Below are 13,986 nucleotides of genomic sequence, written 5' to 3' on the forward strand. Positions count from 1 at the left end.
GCACTGAGTATATATTGTGCTACCTATTGCTGCTGAATATTTTGCTGGATCTCAGCTTGACAAAGGGGGAACAAAAAAGGAGGGAATTTCAAAATGTATTCAAAGGGACTGGGAGGCAGAGAGAAGAGAGCCCTTACATCAGGAGAGGAGGAAGGAAACAATGAAGGTTTGATTTTGTAGGGTTTTTTGACAAACAGGCAAGTGGGAGATTTTTTTTTTTTACCTACTTCCCATAGGATCCTATGGGGTGTTTTGGGGAAGTTAAAAAATTAAATCGCCCACTTGCCCATTTCTTTTGTGAGTTGGGTGGTAGGTAGCACCATCATGCCCTACCACTCAACCAACTTCAGTGTCCCTAGGACCTACCCCTGAGGAACAATGGCATGATTCAAGATCCCCATTGTTCCCTATGGGTGAATTGCGGATTTCCTGCGGATTTTCTATTTGATTCACCGAACCAGCCAGCAAGGACCAGCTGGTTTGACAAATCAATTCAAATTTTTCTTATTCAATTCAAGGTCAAATCGAATTGCAAAAAATGATTCATGCACACCTCTAGTTGGAGGAATGGTTGGGGGCAGGGTAATATCTATCATGTTCATGCTGGGTACCAAGGGATCAGTACAGCTGTAGTCTAACTTGTGTCACTATCTTATGCAAAAGGAAGAGAAAGATATAACATGCCCAGCTGCAAAAGGTTCAGGACTCATGTTGCTTTAATGATTACGCTTCAATAGGAATTTTAGCATATGCAGCTTTTCTCATCTCTGCATGACAAGCTGACCAACCAAAATTCCTTCTTCTATACTTTTATTGACTGAATGAGTGAGTGAGTGAGTGAATGATTTTATTATGGTCACAGACCACCGAGAAATAGAAAAAATACAGAACCACAGTACTTTCATAAGTATCATAGAATTACATCCAGACTCACCATAGATAACCCTAAGTAAAATGTAATTTATTAAAGAGCAATACGAAACCAAATTATGATATTATTTAATCGGTTTACAGCAACAGGAACAAGCAGCAGCATAAAAGTTAGCAACTCTATGAGGAATGAATGAATTCTGATCAGAAAGAAGAAGAGAAAGATAAAACTCATCAGACCTGCCTGGCTGGTCTGATTTCATAAAATGGGAGTGATGAAAAGCTATGGACTGAGAAATTTAGTACAGAAGATAGAGAAGGTTCAGAATTCAGCACTAAGGGCAAGCCCCTCCCTTCTTTGCTAGCTTTGCCAGCTCAGCCATTCCTGAGCAAGGTTGACTGTGGCTTTGGTAGCTTTCCAAATTCAGGGGTTCCATTAGCAATAGAACTGGGTACTGAAAGTTTCCTCTTGGTGGTTCAATTCTTCATTGAATACCAACTTCAACTTTTATACTCATAAGCCCTCAGCAAGTACAAAGATGCATGTATTTTAGTATGACAGCTTCCCAGAGCATATATTGGGACAGAAACAGCAGCAGATACAAAATGCACACATTTCATAGGTGGACTGCTATGCCCAGCAATGTAATGTAGCCTTTTGAAGGCATACAAGAAAACAAATTACATCTATTACACAAGCCAACCATAAGATGCCAGTCAGATTGTGGAAATTAAGAGAGGTAACATTTCTTCCTTGGTGAACTCCCTGTACATGTATAATGGGAATACAGTATATACAATTTTGAATTCAATTCAAGTCAATTCTATACCCAATGGTAGCTCAAGGTCTCCCTCTGTACACCTGAGCAGGGTGCCAAATTCTGCCCACCCACCCCCTTGTTTGCGCCTCCCTCCCCCCTTTTTAAGAAGCAGAGTGGAGAAGGACATCTTGCCACCTAACTAGTGCCCCCAAAGGGACTGTCTCACCTCACGGAAAGCCCACCCCTGCCAACACCATCCTCCATGGCAGCACATCCCATACATTACATAATTACTGTGTCACTAGACTTGTGTTAGACATTTCACAACATCTCTTGATAAACTGAGAGGAAATTTGGTATTCAGCCAAAGCCATTTGATGATACTTAAAATTTAGTGGTAAATGTCAGGCTGTTCTGACAGTTGTTTCTCATGACCTCTCAAGAAGTATGAACTGAAGAGAAAGTAACAACATTCATGAAGCTTCTGAAATTTACTGAAATATATATATTACAGGATGTGGAAAATGGTGGGAGGTGTTATAGCACTCATAAGATGCATACACTACATGGTTGGGTCTATATTTTTAGATGTACATTTGAACTGTGATGTAATGCCACGAAAAAGGGGTACTCATTGGACAAAAGAGGGAAGAGTTATTGGCCCATCATGACAGGTAAAAGTATGATGACATGCCTGATACTAGTGACATTTCCAGTCCACCAGCACGCTTTTTAATATGATTAAGTACAAAATAAAATAAAATAAAATAGCTGCAGCATGAAAGAAAGAAGCCTTCTTTTCACTGGACTGATCAAATTAATTATGGTAAATAGCTGAAAAGAGAGAGAAATGAAACAGAATCAGCCCTTCAAATAATGCTTGAGGCAAAGCCAGAAATGAGACTACTCCAGAGTGATCCAGTGATATTTACAAATCAGAATCCGGTGCTGTTCCCTCTGGCTGACACAGTGGCTGCTGTTCCTGTGCAGAAGAATCGCAGCATATGGGAGAACAGGGTGCAAGCTGTGGAGCTCTGGGAGGTTCTTGTCACTGGAAATGGGATGCCTACAAAGAGGTTTCAGCAATTATTACCGCTGATTTTTGATCCAGCAGTTATATGTCATTTTAAATGTTATTTACATAATGTGAGTCCTTTTCCCCCCAGTACAAACTGAGAGAATTCTCATCTTTGAGATCTCAGCTCAGCATATATACAGTATGGCAAAATTTCATCATTGTATGTAAGTTACAACAAATGACAGTTTGGAGCAACATGTGAAATAAAGAAAGTGTTTCAGTCCTGTTTGATTTATAAATCAATCTATATATTCAAAACGATATGCGGTGGCAGTCAGTTCAGGTAGAGTTGGGGTGGTGGAGAATGGGCCACCATTCTTCTTGTCCACCACAACTACCTCACTCTCTTTCATCTTGCCACACCATGGTGTTAACTCCAGGCATGTGAGCTGGTCATTCACCAGGTTGGGGATTTCATTTCCTGAGTGGGGGTTAGTGCCACAGTGGGGAAAGCCAAGAGAGTGAGACAGCTGGGCAGGGCCAGAAGAGAGAGAACAAGCCACAGAACTTAGGGCAGAGCAAGCAGGGCAACTACCTGGGCCATGCTCTTGTTGCTGCCATTACAATTATTTGGAAGGTGGCCCTGCACTGGTTGATTTGACCCTGCCAGCACTCTCTAAGGTCACTACAATTCATTCTCTGCCCCTCTCAGCCCCACCCATACCAGCCACCACTGACTTTATGTATTCCATGATTTGCTGTTCAAAGGGTAGAATTTTATTCTGGACCAGCAGCAAGGTGGATGGACCCGATCACAACAGCAATGAATACACCACTACAAGACCTAAAAGGCCAAGTTGAAGGCAAATCATTCTGAAGAGAATCTATCTATGTGGTTGCTCAGAGTCAACACCAACTTGATGGCACTTAATCAATCAATCAGCAGGGGTAGTCTGCTGAAGAGCTAGAAGCTTCCATTTAGAAAAATAAAAGGCTTGCTCATTTCCATATACTTGGGAGAAACTTATATTTATGTTAATATGCCAACACAGCACTTTTAACCTAGATAATAAGGGGGACCAATGCTAGCTTAAGTGCTGACACTGCCTGAGGTGGCACCACGCCAATCTTGGTTATACCTCCTATGCAGATACCAGCATCAAGGGTCTGGGCCAGCTCCACCCCATCCAGGGGTGAAGCGAGGAGAAAGGCGGCCCGTGTTCCCATACAGGTGGCCTCTCTACTCACAGGGATGCCCTCTGTGTGGTGCATGCATGCGCCCTTCCTGGCTTCCCTCATCCTCCTCCCATCAGCCAGACTGCCAGCTGATGGAAAGAGGATGAGGAAAGCCAGATGAGTGTCTGTATGTGCACTCTCCTTCCATCAAAGTCTGGCCGATGGGCAGAGCCCGGCCAGATGGGCTGCGCACCACCAACCACTTCCTTTGGCCACTTGCCCTCTTCTCCTCGTCCTTCTATCGACTGGGGCCATGTGCACACCCTCCTTCCATTGGCTGTCCCATGGAAGGAGAATGGCTGAAGGAGGCCACCAGCACCAGCAGCTGCAGGTGGCTGCTGATGGTGATAGCAGGATCCCCAGCCGGGGAGGGGGGAGCTCAGCGGATCCTCCTGGAGGTTCGGCAGCTCCTGCAAGCAGGGCAGACGGGTTCTTGGAACACATCTGCTCTATTACAGCTCCCCCTCTGACCCCACCTCCCTGTTCTCTTACCACTCATCAGCTTCTGTGCACAGAAGCCCATCTCTGTGCAACTAGAAGCACATGAGTAGCGAGAGAAGAGAGAAGGGCACATCATGTGCTGCCGCCACCTCCTCTTCCTCCCTTCTCTTGCTGCTCATTGGCTTCTGGACTTGTGGGGATGGGAAATCCCCAGAATCGAGAAAGAGGAAGGAAGAGGGGGAGGTGGTGCCTTGTGTGCTGCCTCCCCCTTCTCTCATCACTTACTGGCTTCTGGGTGTGCAGGGATGGGAAATGCTCACAGTGTTTCACTCCTTTCCCATTCTTCGTACTTGAGTATACCCTACTTATATAAGACCATGCACTGCAAAATAAGAAAAAGGAGGTGGCCTGTTACATAGGTCTTCATTCATATTAAACATCATATACTCACAAGAAGAGCATTCAAGCCTACAGCTGTAATAGGTATTACCTCTCATATAATGAAGACTCAAATGCAAGTGTTTCCATAGAATAATAAACAATGTACGGTTTCATTTCCCCTTTTTAGTTTATTCTAAATTTATCAATTTCAATCACCAAGTGCATTATAAAAGGAGGTAAGCATGCTATCTGGCCATAAGCCAGTAGTCTAGTGAAAAAAATCAGAAAGACACACTAATTAAATACAAGAGTGGGAAGTAGGTGTGAAAAATACTGAACATAAGTTTAATGACACATTCAAACATGTAACTGAAAAGGAAACAAGAGTTAACACAAAGAAAATATTCAAAGATGTATAGGATCATCTTTAAATACACTTTTGAGTAGGTAAGCAACCTCCCACCAATTTTAAAACATTGGTTATTTACTGTTTCTATCAAGTCTTGTCATCAACTGCTATGTAGCATTGATAAAAGAGGTTGTTCATGGTGGAATTGACTGCTAAGGGAGAATATAGGGCAGATCAATCCTCCTTTAAACCCACCATCTTTCATGTCTCCCAACCATGAGCGACAATACTCGCATCCCGGATGATTTTTTTTAACAGCATACAGCGCTATTTTTATCATTCACTCCTAGTTTCAAGCAGGCCATCACTCAATAGTGAGCACATGATATGCCTTCAGAAGGTCCTAGGTCCAGTCCCTGATTTCTCTAGCTAAAAGAAGCACAGACAGCAATCTCATGAAATCCATGTGGCCAGGACTGCTGTCATAAGTTGGCACAGATAATGTTGGGCAAAATTGACTAATAATAGCTCACTGAAGTATACAGCTATTTCATACATTCAGTTTATAGCTAAGAAATCAGGGGCCTGATCATATTTATGGCCATTGTTCAGGTAGATCAAGGCACCTAGAGCTGTGCCAGTCCTCACTATGATTTGACTGTTTCTGTAGTTATATCTAAATTCCACATGAGGCACTAGAAGATTATGAATGAATGAAGCAGTTGCACTAAATTAAAAAAATGGGTTGAATCTTTGCCAATATTTCAATTTACAGTCATTCAGACATAATGAACTGAATTGTGCAAAAAATGGCTGGAAATGAATGAATGAGAGTTGCATCGTGCCTTATGAGACATGGTGAAAGGCAGATATATGAAGGGCTGGTATTTCCAGGTTATATACAAAGGCATATGGCCTCTGTGTGACAAGATGCATAAATTGCAAGTGCATGTGGAACTTATTGCTCTCCTCCTAAGGTAGGGTGATGCAAAAGTTCTTCTCACCTTGCATTACCAGGAAGTTTGGAATAAAGAAGTTTGAAAAGTGGAAGTGTAAGATATAAGAAGAATATCTCCATTTTTTATTCCTTGATGATCACACCAAAGGTATTCCATGTCCAGTATCCCGATTCCAATGGGGGCTACCCAAAGAAGCTCAAAGTCAGCACAAAGGCAAGACCGTAGCCCCATTCAGATGTTTTGAAAGAAACCCCACACACGGTTACAGCTCTGAACATGGGTAGGAAGTCCCTGAGGCTATTCACACGATGGGGCGAAATCGGGCTAGTGGAGGCTAGCCCAATTTCGCCCCATCATGTGAACCACCGGGATCGGCTTCAAGCCCAGTGGTTCCTAGGCGGGTAACCCACCTAAGTACCCCTGCCCTAAAACCAGGTTTGCGGAGCGAGCGCTCCGCAAACCTGGCTTTAAAATTGTGAGTAGCTGCGGTGCGGCTTCGCGCTGCAGCTACTTACAAGGAGACCCCCGGAGGGGAGGCAAAATGCTGCCTCCCGGCTCCGGGGGTCTTGCCAGCATGCCCTGTGCACTTACGTAGGGCATGCTGGAGCTTCCGGGGGCCGATCAGCTCACGCTCATCCCAGCCCCCACCGGCTCCATCACGGAGCCAGCAATTGTGTGAGCAGCTGATCTGGCCACCCAGGGCTCCCTCCCTGATCATGAGACCCGGCTCTCTTTCTGGAGCAGCCCCAGAGCTGTCACTCATTCACTCTCTTCAGCCACTTGCGGTTACAGTGGGCATCATCTGCAGAGGGACCCGCTGGAACCACAAGGGGAGGTGCTCCCCATGATTGGCAGCCTGGATCTACCTGGGCTGCTGATCACGGAAGCACCTTCCCTTGCTGTTGCAGCAGGTCCCTCTGCAAAGAACTGCCACCGTAACCATGAGTTACTTAAAAGAAGGAGTGAGTGACAACTCCGGTGCAGCTCAGAGACAGGGCTTCCTACTTACTTTCAGAGCTGTGAATGTGAATGGGGTTCCTTTCAAAACATCTAAATGGGTTCTGTCTCCAGCAACCGGTATTCAGAGATGTCCATAAGAGGTCCTTGGTATTTGTCTTTTGATTTGTATTCAGCACTTCACATTTAAAGCCCTAAATGACTTAAGACCATAATACCTAAAGGACCACTTTCCCCCTCATGAAACTGCTCACCTACAAATTCACCTAGGGAGGCCCTTCTGCACATCCCGCTGCCTGCTGAAGTACAATTCTTCAGCAATTCTGTGACAAAGCCATTGCAGGCTCTAGGCTATTGAAGATACTGCCACAAGAACGTCATCATTATCAGTGTTTAGTTACTGGTCATAGACTTGTCTTTTACAAAGGCTTTTGGTACATCTGCTGCTAAATAATATTTGTTTAGTCACTGGTTCCTCAGTGTTTTTCATCTGCTCCATTTTGCATATTGTATGTTCTTGGTGTTGATCCTGAATCATTGTTTTTTGGGGCCTTTCACACAATCATGAAGGCAGGCAGCGGGGAGGCAAGGTTTAAGTCTACCTTCTCCGTAGATGATCCCAGACTCACCCAAGCTGCACTGTGCCACCACACACACACAATCACCACCATGGCAACCAGCACATTGGTTCCAGAGGCCGAGGGAATCCCACAATGCACCGTGCGACGAGTACAGTACACACACAAAATGGGCAAATAAACAGGATAAAAAACTGATGGAAATAATATAGTCATGAACTACCATTATAGTCATATTAATTAAACAAAATAACAGTGATTACAAGCTAGCCAATAGATCTAAAACCCATGTCCAGTAAGAGCTGGAAAAAGTGATCAGAAGACTAAATACAACACACAACCAATTTCATCGTGGCTGAGGATGATGGGAGTTGTAGTTCCACAACAACTGGAGACCCTCAGGTTGGCCACCTCTGCTTCATCTCATCTGCTCTGAATGGATTGTGTCCTGAGGATATTCTCAAATGTGTTCCACTAGGATAACCTAGTAATTTCTCCAGGAGTAACATTGCAGGCACACCCATGTGAAAGCTGTTGTTCAACACAAAGCCCATAATGTATTGCATTCCTTACCATGTAGACTATCAGTACTGCATGCAGAATCTCTGCCAGTGCCAGCCGCCACGAGGATCCACATGGTAAACCATGTAACATCATACAGCCATTGCATGGAAAAGGTGCCAAAAGGATGAACTTGCAGTAGCTGATACATGGGCCTCGTAACAGATCAAATCGCCCTACATCTAACTGTGAGTCACAGAAAAGTACTTTTGTTGTTTTAATCCGACAAATGTAGCTTAATTATCGAGCTCAGATGGTGCCAGTGGAGCACTTTGAGGCATGGATTGTTAATTATTTATGTCCCTTTTCTACAATATGTTAGCTGTAGGCGAATAATTCAAGACCCTTTGAAAATATCCCAATGTATATCTATTTGATGTTGTTTTTTTTAAAAACTGTGGGCTTTCCCCTCCCCCCCATCACTTGGAATGCAAAGTGATTCTGGAATTGCTATTGCTATTTTTAGTGAGGGTATTTTTTATTTAAGATTTCAAGCAGACAGGTGTTAGCTGGCTTAGCCAGTTGAAAGTCTTAGTATGGTGCTGTTCACCTATTTAGTGCAGTGCTACTGGATGTATTAATCAGGCCTGCTAAGGATGCTTCCCTGCACACCGCTTGATAAATAATATCCACTTCAGAGCTGAGTATGTACGAGCAAAGGTTAATGGTCTGGCTGATGCATTGTTTCATTTACACTGGCTGCAATTCAGTGTGCTGGCACCAAAATCGGACAAGAGACCATATGCTGTATGACACATGTTACAGAGTATTGGCGGCCAAGAGTTTTAACTTTGCTCCCCAAAGAACAGTACAAGAGCATAAAGAGAAACACATAATCGCCAGTACTGTAAGTAACTAGGCTTTTTCTTAACCACTGACCAAGTTCACATCCTTCCTTCCTCCCTCCCTCCCTTCTCATTCTTGACAAGTTCATAAGGGTCACAACGCATCTCTGTTCTCCTCCAAATGGTGTGAACTTTGAAGGATTTCAGAAATATGAATAAAAATGAGGAAACTAGCAGAAGCACAAGGATAGTCAGTGTCAGAAGATGGCAATGCATGACAAATTAGAGTGCAGTTAACGACATCAGCGACAGAAGTCAGTACATATTGAAAATCAAGAGCGGGAGTGGATGGCATTGACTTTTATTTGAAGTGAATCCATTGAAAATGCTCTAACATTACTATCTTTTACTGCAGCAATGGAGGGAAAGGAAGGAACAACACAAATGCTATTTTGCATGCAACTTCTGAGTCAAAGCAAAATGAAAGCCCATTATGAGGCATACACCAATCCGTGATGTGTTGTTTTCCATTCAGGCAAATCTACCATGGTGCACTTGTCTACTTGTTGGTATATTGACATAAACCATGTAAGTAGCTTGAAAAAGAAGATCCTGGAGTAATTTGTCTTCCAAACCCCAGAACCACCAGATGTACTAACCCCAATATGGGCAAAAAAATTCTGGCCCTCAAGACAGCAAGAGCTCCAGTTGTCTGGCTCAAGCACAGACTTCTATCAAGCCAGGGCCAAACTAGACTTGATGATGGAAATACATGAATGTATGTCTATTGTCTCTAAACTGTTTGTGGGAATCCCTGATCTAGGTTGTGACCATGGTGTGAATGGTTTAACATGTTCCTCTGTGTCATTTTAGCATTTCCCCCTGCATAATTTCCCCAATGAAAATCATGTGTTTTCTTCATTTGGAGTAAATGGCAGTTTGGGGTGATATTCAAGGAAAAACTGTGAGTGTGTGGGGGGGGAGTGTTAAGCCCCCCCTTCTCAATGTGATCTTATCCTGGATCAAGGCCCCTCATAGCATTTAAAGGTGACAGCTCCAGTTCCACAAGATAGGTGGCTATACACAAGCATATATATGTTTGACAACCACAAAGCTTCAGGAAGGAATCATTTTGAACAATCAAGTGGTGTGGGTGCTGTATTTAACCTTCTTCTGCCAACTGTTTTTCCAATTTAGATTGCACATACACACACACACATCCAAAGCCTTGCCCTTCCCACACTGTTCCTGATGTCTGTTTGCTGAGAAATAAAAGAGAGACCGTGGGAGGGATGCGGATTTGAAGCACAAAAGTGACCAGGAAGGATGGTGTTAAACAACTCCTGCTCTTCCCTCTTCCATGTTTCATCATCCATTTAATATGGGCCATCATCTGTTAATCATCATTTAAATCATCCATTTCCAGACTCCCTTTCCATAAAGTATAAAATCAATCAGGATTTAAAAACATACTTTTGCATGCAACCTCTACTTTGGTGCCAATACTGTTTTTACAGTTAGTAGAATAGAAGATCTGCTCTGAAGCTTACAGTGACCTGGAATCCCATTTGGTTAGACAGAATAACCTGTTTTGAAACTCTGCAACAACAAAAAATTCTGGAACCCAATTTATACCCATAAATTAGCTTGGACTTCCAAGTATTATTTTCCTGGGGGGAAAGTGAACATTGGATTTTAGCAACCTTTAAGAATTACACATACAAAACTATCTTATACAGAGTCAGACCATTCGTCCATCTATCTCAGTGTTGTCTACAATGCCTAGCAGCAACTCTTGAGAGTTTTGGAGAGAGGTCTTTACAGAGATTCAGATCCAGCCCTTTGAGGAGATGTCAGTGGCTGAACCTGGCTGGGACCTTCTCTATGCAAAATATATGCTCTGTCAGAGAGTTCCAGCCCTTCCCTGTAAAGAAAATAAATCAGTTAGGCTCATCAATATTTACAAAGCAGGTAGGATTTGGTTTGAAAACGCTGGCCTTCACCTGTCACTACAATCTTGTTTCCAACTTGATATTCAAAATGGTGGGGACTTCATCTTAATGTGGACAGCTTTTAAAATTAGGTTAAGAGACAGCCAATTGCAGTGCCAACACAGTGAAGATAATCACATATGCCAATCTGAAAGTATACATCCTTCTATATTGAATCACTGTCAGTTCCAGGCATACACTGAAAATCTCCAGTGCCACACATGTCACTCAGTAGCCCATAGGCCTGACTTTGTCAAAGTTATTTTGTCCTTCAGTTCAGAGTTCTAATTGCTCAGGCATTTCTCTAGAAAAAGCAGACAAAAACAAAACAGCGACTCTCTAATTTTCTCCTCCCCAAAACTCTTGATTTAGTTTCCTCTGCCACAGTGACACACAGAAATGGCCCCTTCCATACTGCAGATGTGGGGGATCTTTAACTCTCTGTCACGATGCCATGTTACCTGGTTGCTTGCGGGGGCGGGCTGTGAAGTCTGGAGAAGGGTGTGGCATCCCTCCTGTGGGGCTTTCATACCTTTCAAGGGGCAGTAGGGATGAGAAGGGTCCAGGCTGGGCAGATCCCAGTGGGGTTGATAGAGCACGGCAGGGAGAACTACAGGAAACAGCTCCAAGGAGACAGTTGCATTGGGTGTGGCAGGAAACAGGAAGCAAAGTCAGGAAGTGGGTGGGGCTGGAAGTAGGCTTTAAGCCCTGAGCTCTGCACTGGGGTATTTAAAGATAAGGCAGCTGATGAGGAGGAGCTGCTTCTGAGCATAGGAGCCTGGAGTTTTCCAGGAGAGGGAACTGGCTGAATTCAGCAAGCCAGCAGGAGCAGGAGCAGGAGCAGGAGCAGGAGCAGGAGCAGGAGCAGGAGCAGGAGCAGGAGCAGGAGCAGGAGCAGGAGACAAACTAGCCTCCTCCCCTGGCTGTCCTGAGGCTGACCTTTTTTAGTGCTGACTCAGTCATTCTTGAGTCTAAGAAGGGCTAGGAGCCCACCTCGTCCCCTGGGTATCTGAAACTCTCATGACTCATTTGGCGACTTTGGAGGGCTTTTTTTTCTAACCCAGGGCTGATGTGTCCCTGGCATGCCTCTGCAGCCTCACTGTGTTAGCACAAGGCATTTGTCCATTCAAAGTGTTGTATCTGGTGGTAAATCTAGGTTGGGTGTCTTTTTCTTGTGATGGGCAGGGACCTATTACTCCAAATTCCCCATATTACCTATGTTGTTTTCAGTCCTCCTTCTCCGATCATGGGGAAGGGGCCATAATCCAGTTATGGAGTACATGATTTGCAAACTAAAGGTCCCTGGCATCTCCAGATAGGGCAAGGCCTCTGCCTGAAATCTTGGAGAGTTAGCAACATAGGAAGCTGCCATATATCAAATCAGACCATTGGTCCATCTAGCTCAATGTTGTCTACCCAGACTGGCATCGGCTTCTCCACGGTTGCAGGCAGGAATCTCAGCCCTGTCTTGGAGTTGTCAAGGAGGGAACTTGGAACCGCCTGCTCTTCCCAGAGCAGCTCCATCCCCTAAGGGGAATATCTTATAGTGCTCATGCATGTAGTCTCCTATTAATATGCAACCAGGCTGGACCTTGCTTAGCAAAGGCCACAAGTCATGCTTGCTAGCACAAAGCCAGCTCTCCTCCCAAGTTGCTGCCTGTTACTGTTGACAATAGTGAACTAGAAGGGCCAGTGGCCTAACTTGCTGTAAGGCAGCTTCATATGTTCATATGGAATCCTATGGACATGGTTTCTACGCACAAGTTGGAGTGCAGAAAAAGATTTCTGATTCTACTCAGCTTGAGAGATAAAGCATTCTGTCATTCACTCTGACAAAAATAATTATTTTGCATCTGACTCTGCCTACTAAAAGTTTATCAGAGTAATAGTAATAATAATAATAATAATTAATATATTTTACATTTATATCCTGCTCTTCCTCCAAGGAGCCCAGAGCAGTGTACTACATACTTAGGTTTCTCCTCACAACAACCCTGTGATGTAGGTTAGGCTGAGAGAGAAGTGACTAGCCCAGTGTCACGCAACAAGTATCATGGCTGAATGGGGATTTGAACTCGAGTTTCCCTGGTCCTAGTCCAGCACTCTAACCACTACACCACGCTGGCTGTGTGTAAGGCCTTTTAAGCTATTCATCTGTTATTTATGAGACCTCGGGTGGAAGATTCCAAAGCTAGGAAGAAAGTAATATCTCTCTATCTGTTTCCAACTGTGCTGTGTGTGTGCTCCTATTATCCATGTAGCACATGAGTGCCAGGATCACCACCAAAAGGCTGATGTTATTTGGCCATGAAGATTGTAATGGGGCATATAAGATGAAGCAGTTTTCATGCCCCAGATCAGGACCTTCCAATTGCAGAATGAAGTGGACCGTAGGGATGAGGTACTTGGGAAGACCCTACAATCCAGACCTCAATGACCCCACAACGCCAGGACTTCCCATGTCAGGGGTACTGAGAAAAACAGATTCCCACAACCTAAAGAAATGGTCCTGCCTTCATCCTGCTCAGGGGATTTCCAGACAGTTGTATATTCCACTTTTGTTGCTGATATCTACAGGCAATGTTGCGGGGGCTCCAGGTGATACAAAGCATGATTGCACCTCCAGTCTATGAATAAAATACGTTTTCAACACTCCTTTTGTGCTGACATTAATGCAGGAGGGAAAGGATTGCAGAAAGAGAAAACACATGAATGGTTCGTTGCACATTTGGTGCTCATGCTTACTGTGGCATTTGTAAGGGTGAACTCCCATGGGAAAACTCAATGCATGCCCACCCAACATCTGTACCTGAGTGCACCTCTGTTCCAGGGCACATCTTGTTTCCATGCACATTTGCTCGAATATCAGCCCGGCTCTTGGTAGCCCAGTTAGCTCCTTCAGACTCTCCATGTTCCTTTGCTTCCCCCTTCTTTTCTATCTTGTCTTCCCCAAGTGAGGAGGGTAAAGAAGAAGTCTTCGTGAGGGGGTTCATCAGATCAGCTTGGAGCAAACTTCCTTCTCCCTCGACTTGCATATGAAATCGCAATCTGCTCAACTCTGGCAAAAATCTATCTAGCAACTGTTGACAGATGACAGGG

General features: G+C 44.2%; 1 long non-coding RNA gene across 2 annotated transcripts; it reads right to left on the reverse strand.

Annotated features, from left to right (window-relative positions):
- Window positions 1–940: 940 nt before the first annotated feature.
- On the reverse strand, window positions 941–11,550 carry LOC128322392 (uncharacterized). 2 transcript variants are annotated; one of them, XR_008305690.1, is made up of 3 exons: window positions 11,420–11,550; window positions 4,612–4,708; window positions 941–2,697 (listed from the first exon to the last, which is right to left on the reverse strand). It is a non-coding gene; the product is annotated as an uncharacterized LOC128322392 (long non-coding RNA). The 2 variants fall into 2 exon arrangements; XR_008305689.1 differs by having other exon boundaries at window positions 11,349–11,487.
- Between the last annotated feature and the right edge of the window lie 2,436 nt (window positions 11,551–13,986).

The sequence above is a fragment of the Hemicordylus capensis genome, chromosome 4, assembly GCF_027244095.1.
Source record: "Hemicordylus capensis ecotype Gifberg chromosome 4, rHemCap1.1.pri, whole genome shotgun sequence".
NCBI lineage: Eukaryota > Metazoa > Chordata > Lepidosauria > Squamata > Cordylidae > Hemicordylus > Hemicordylus capensis.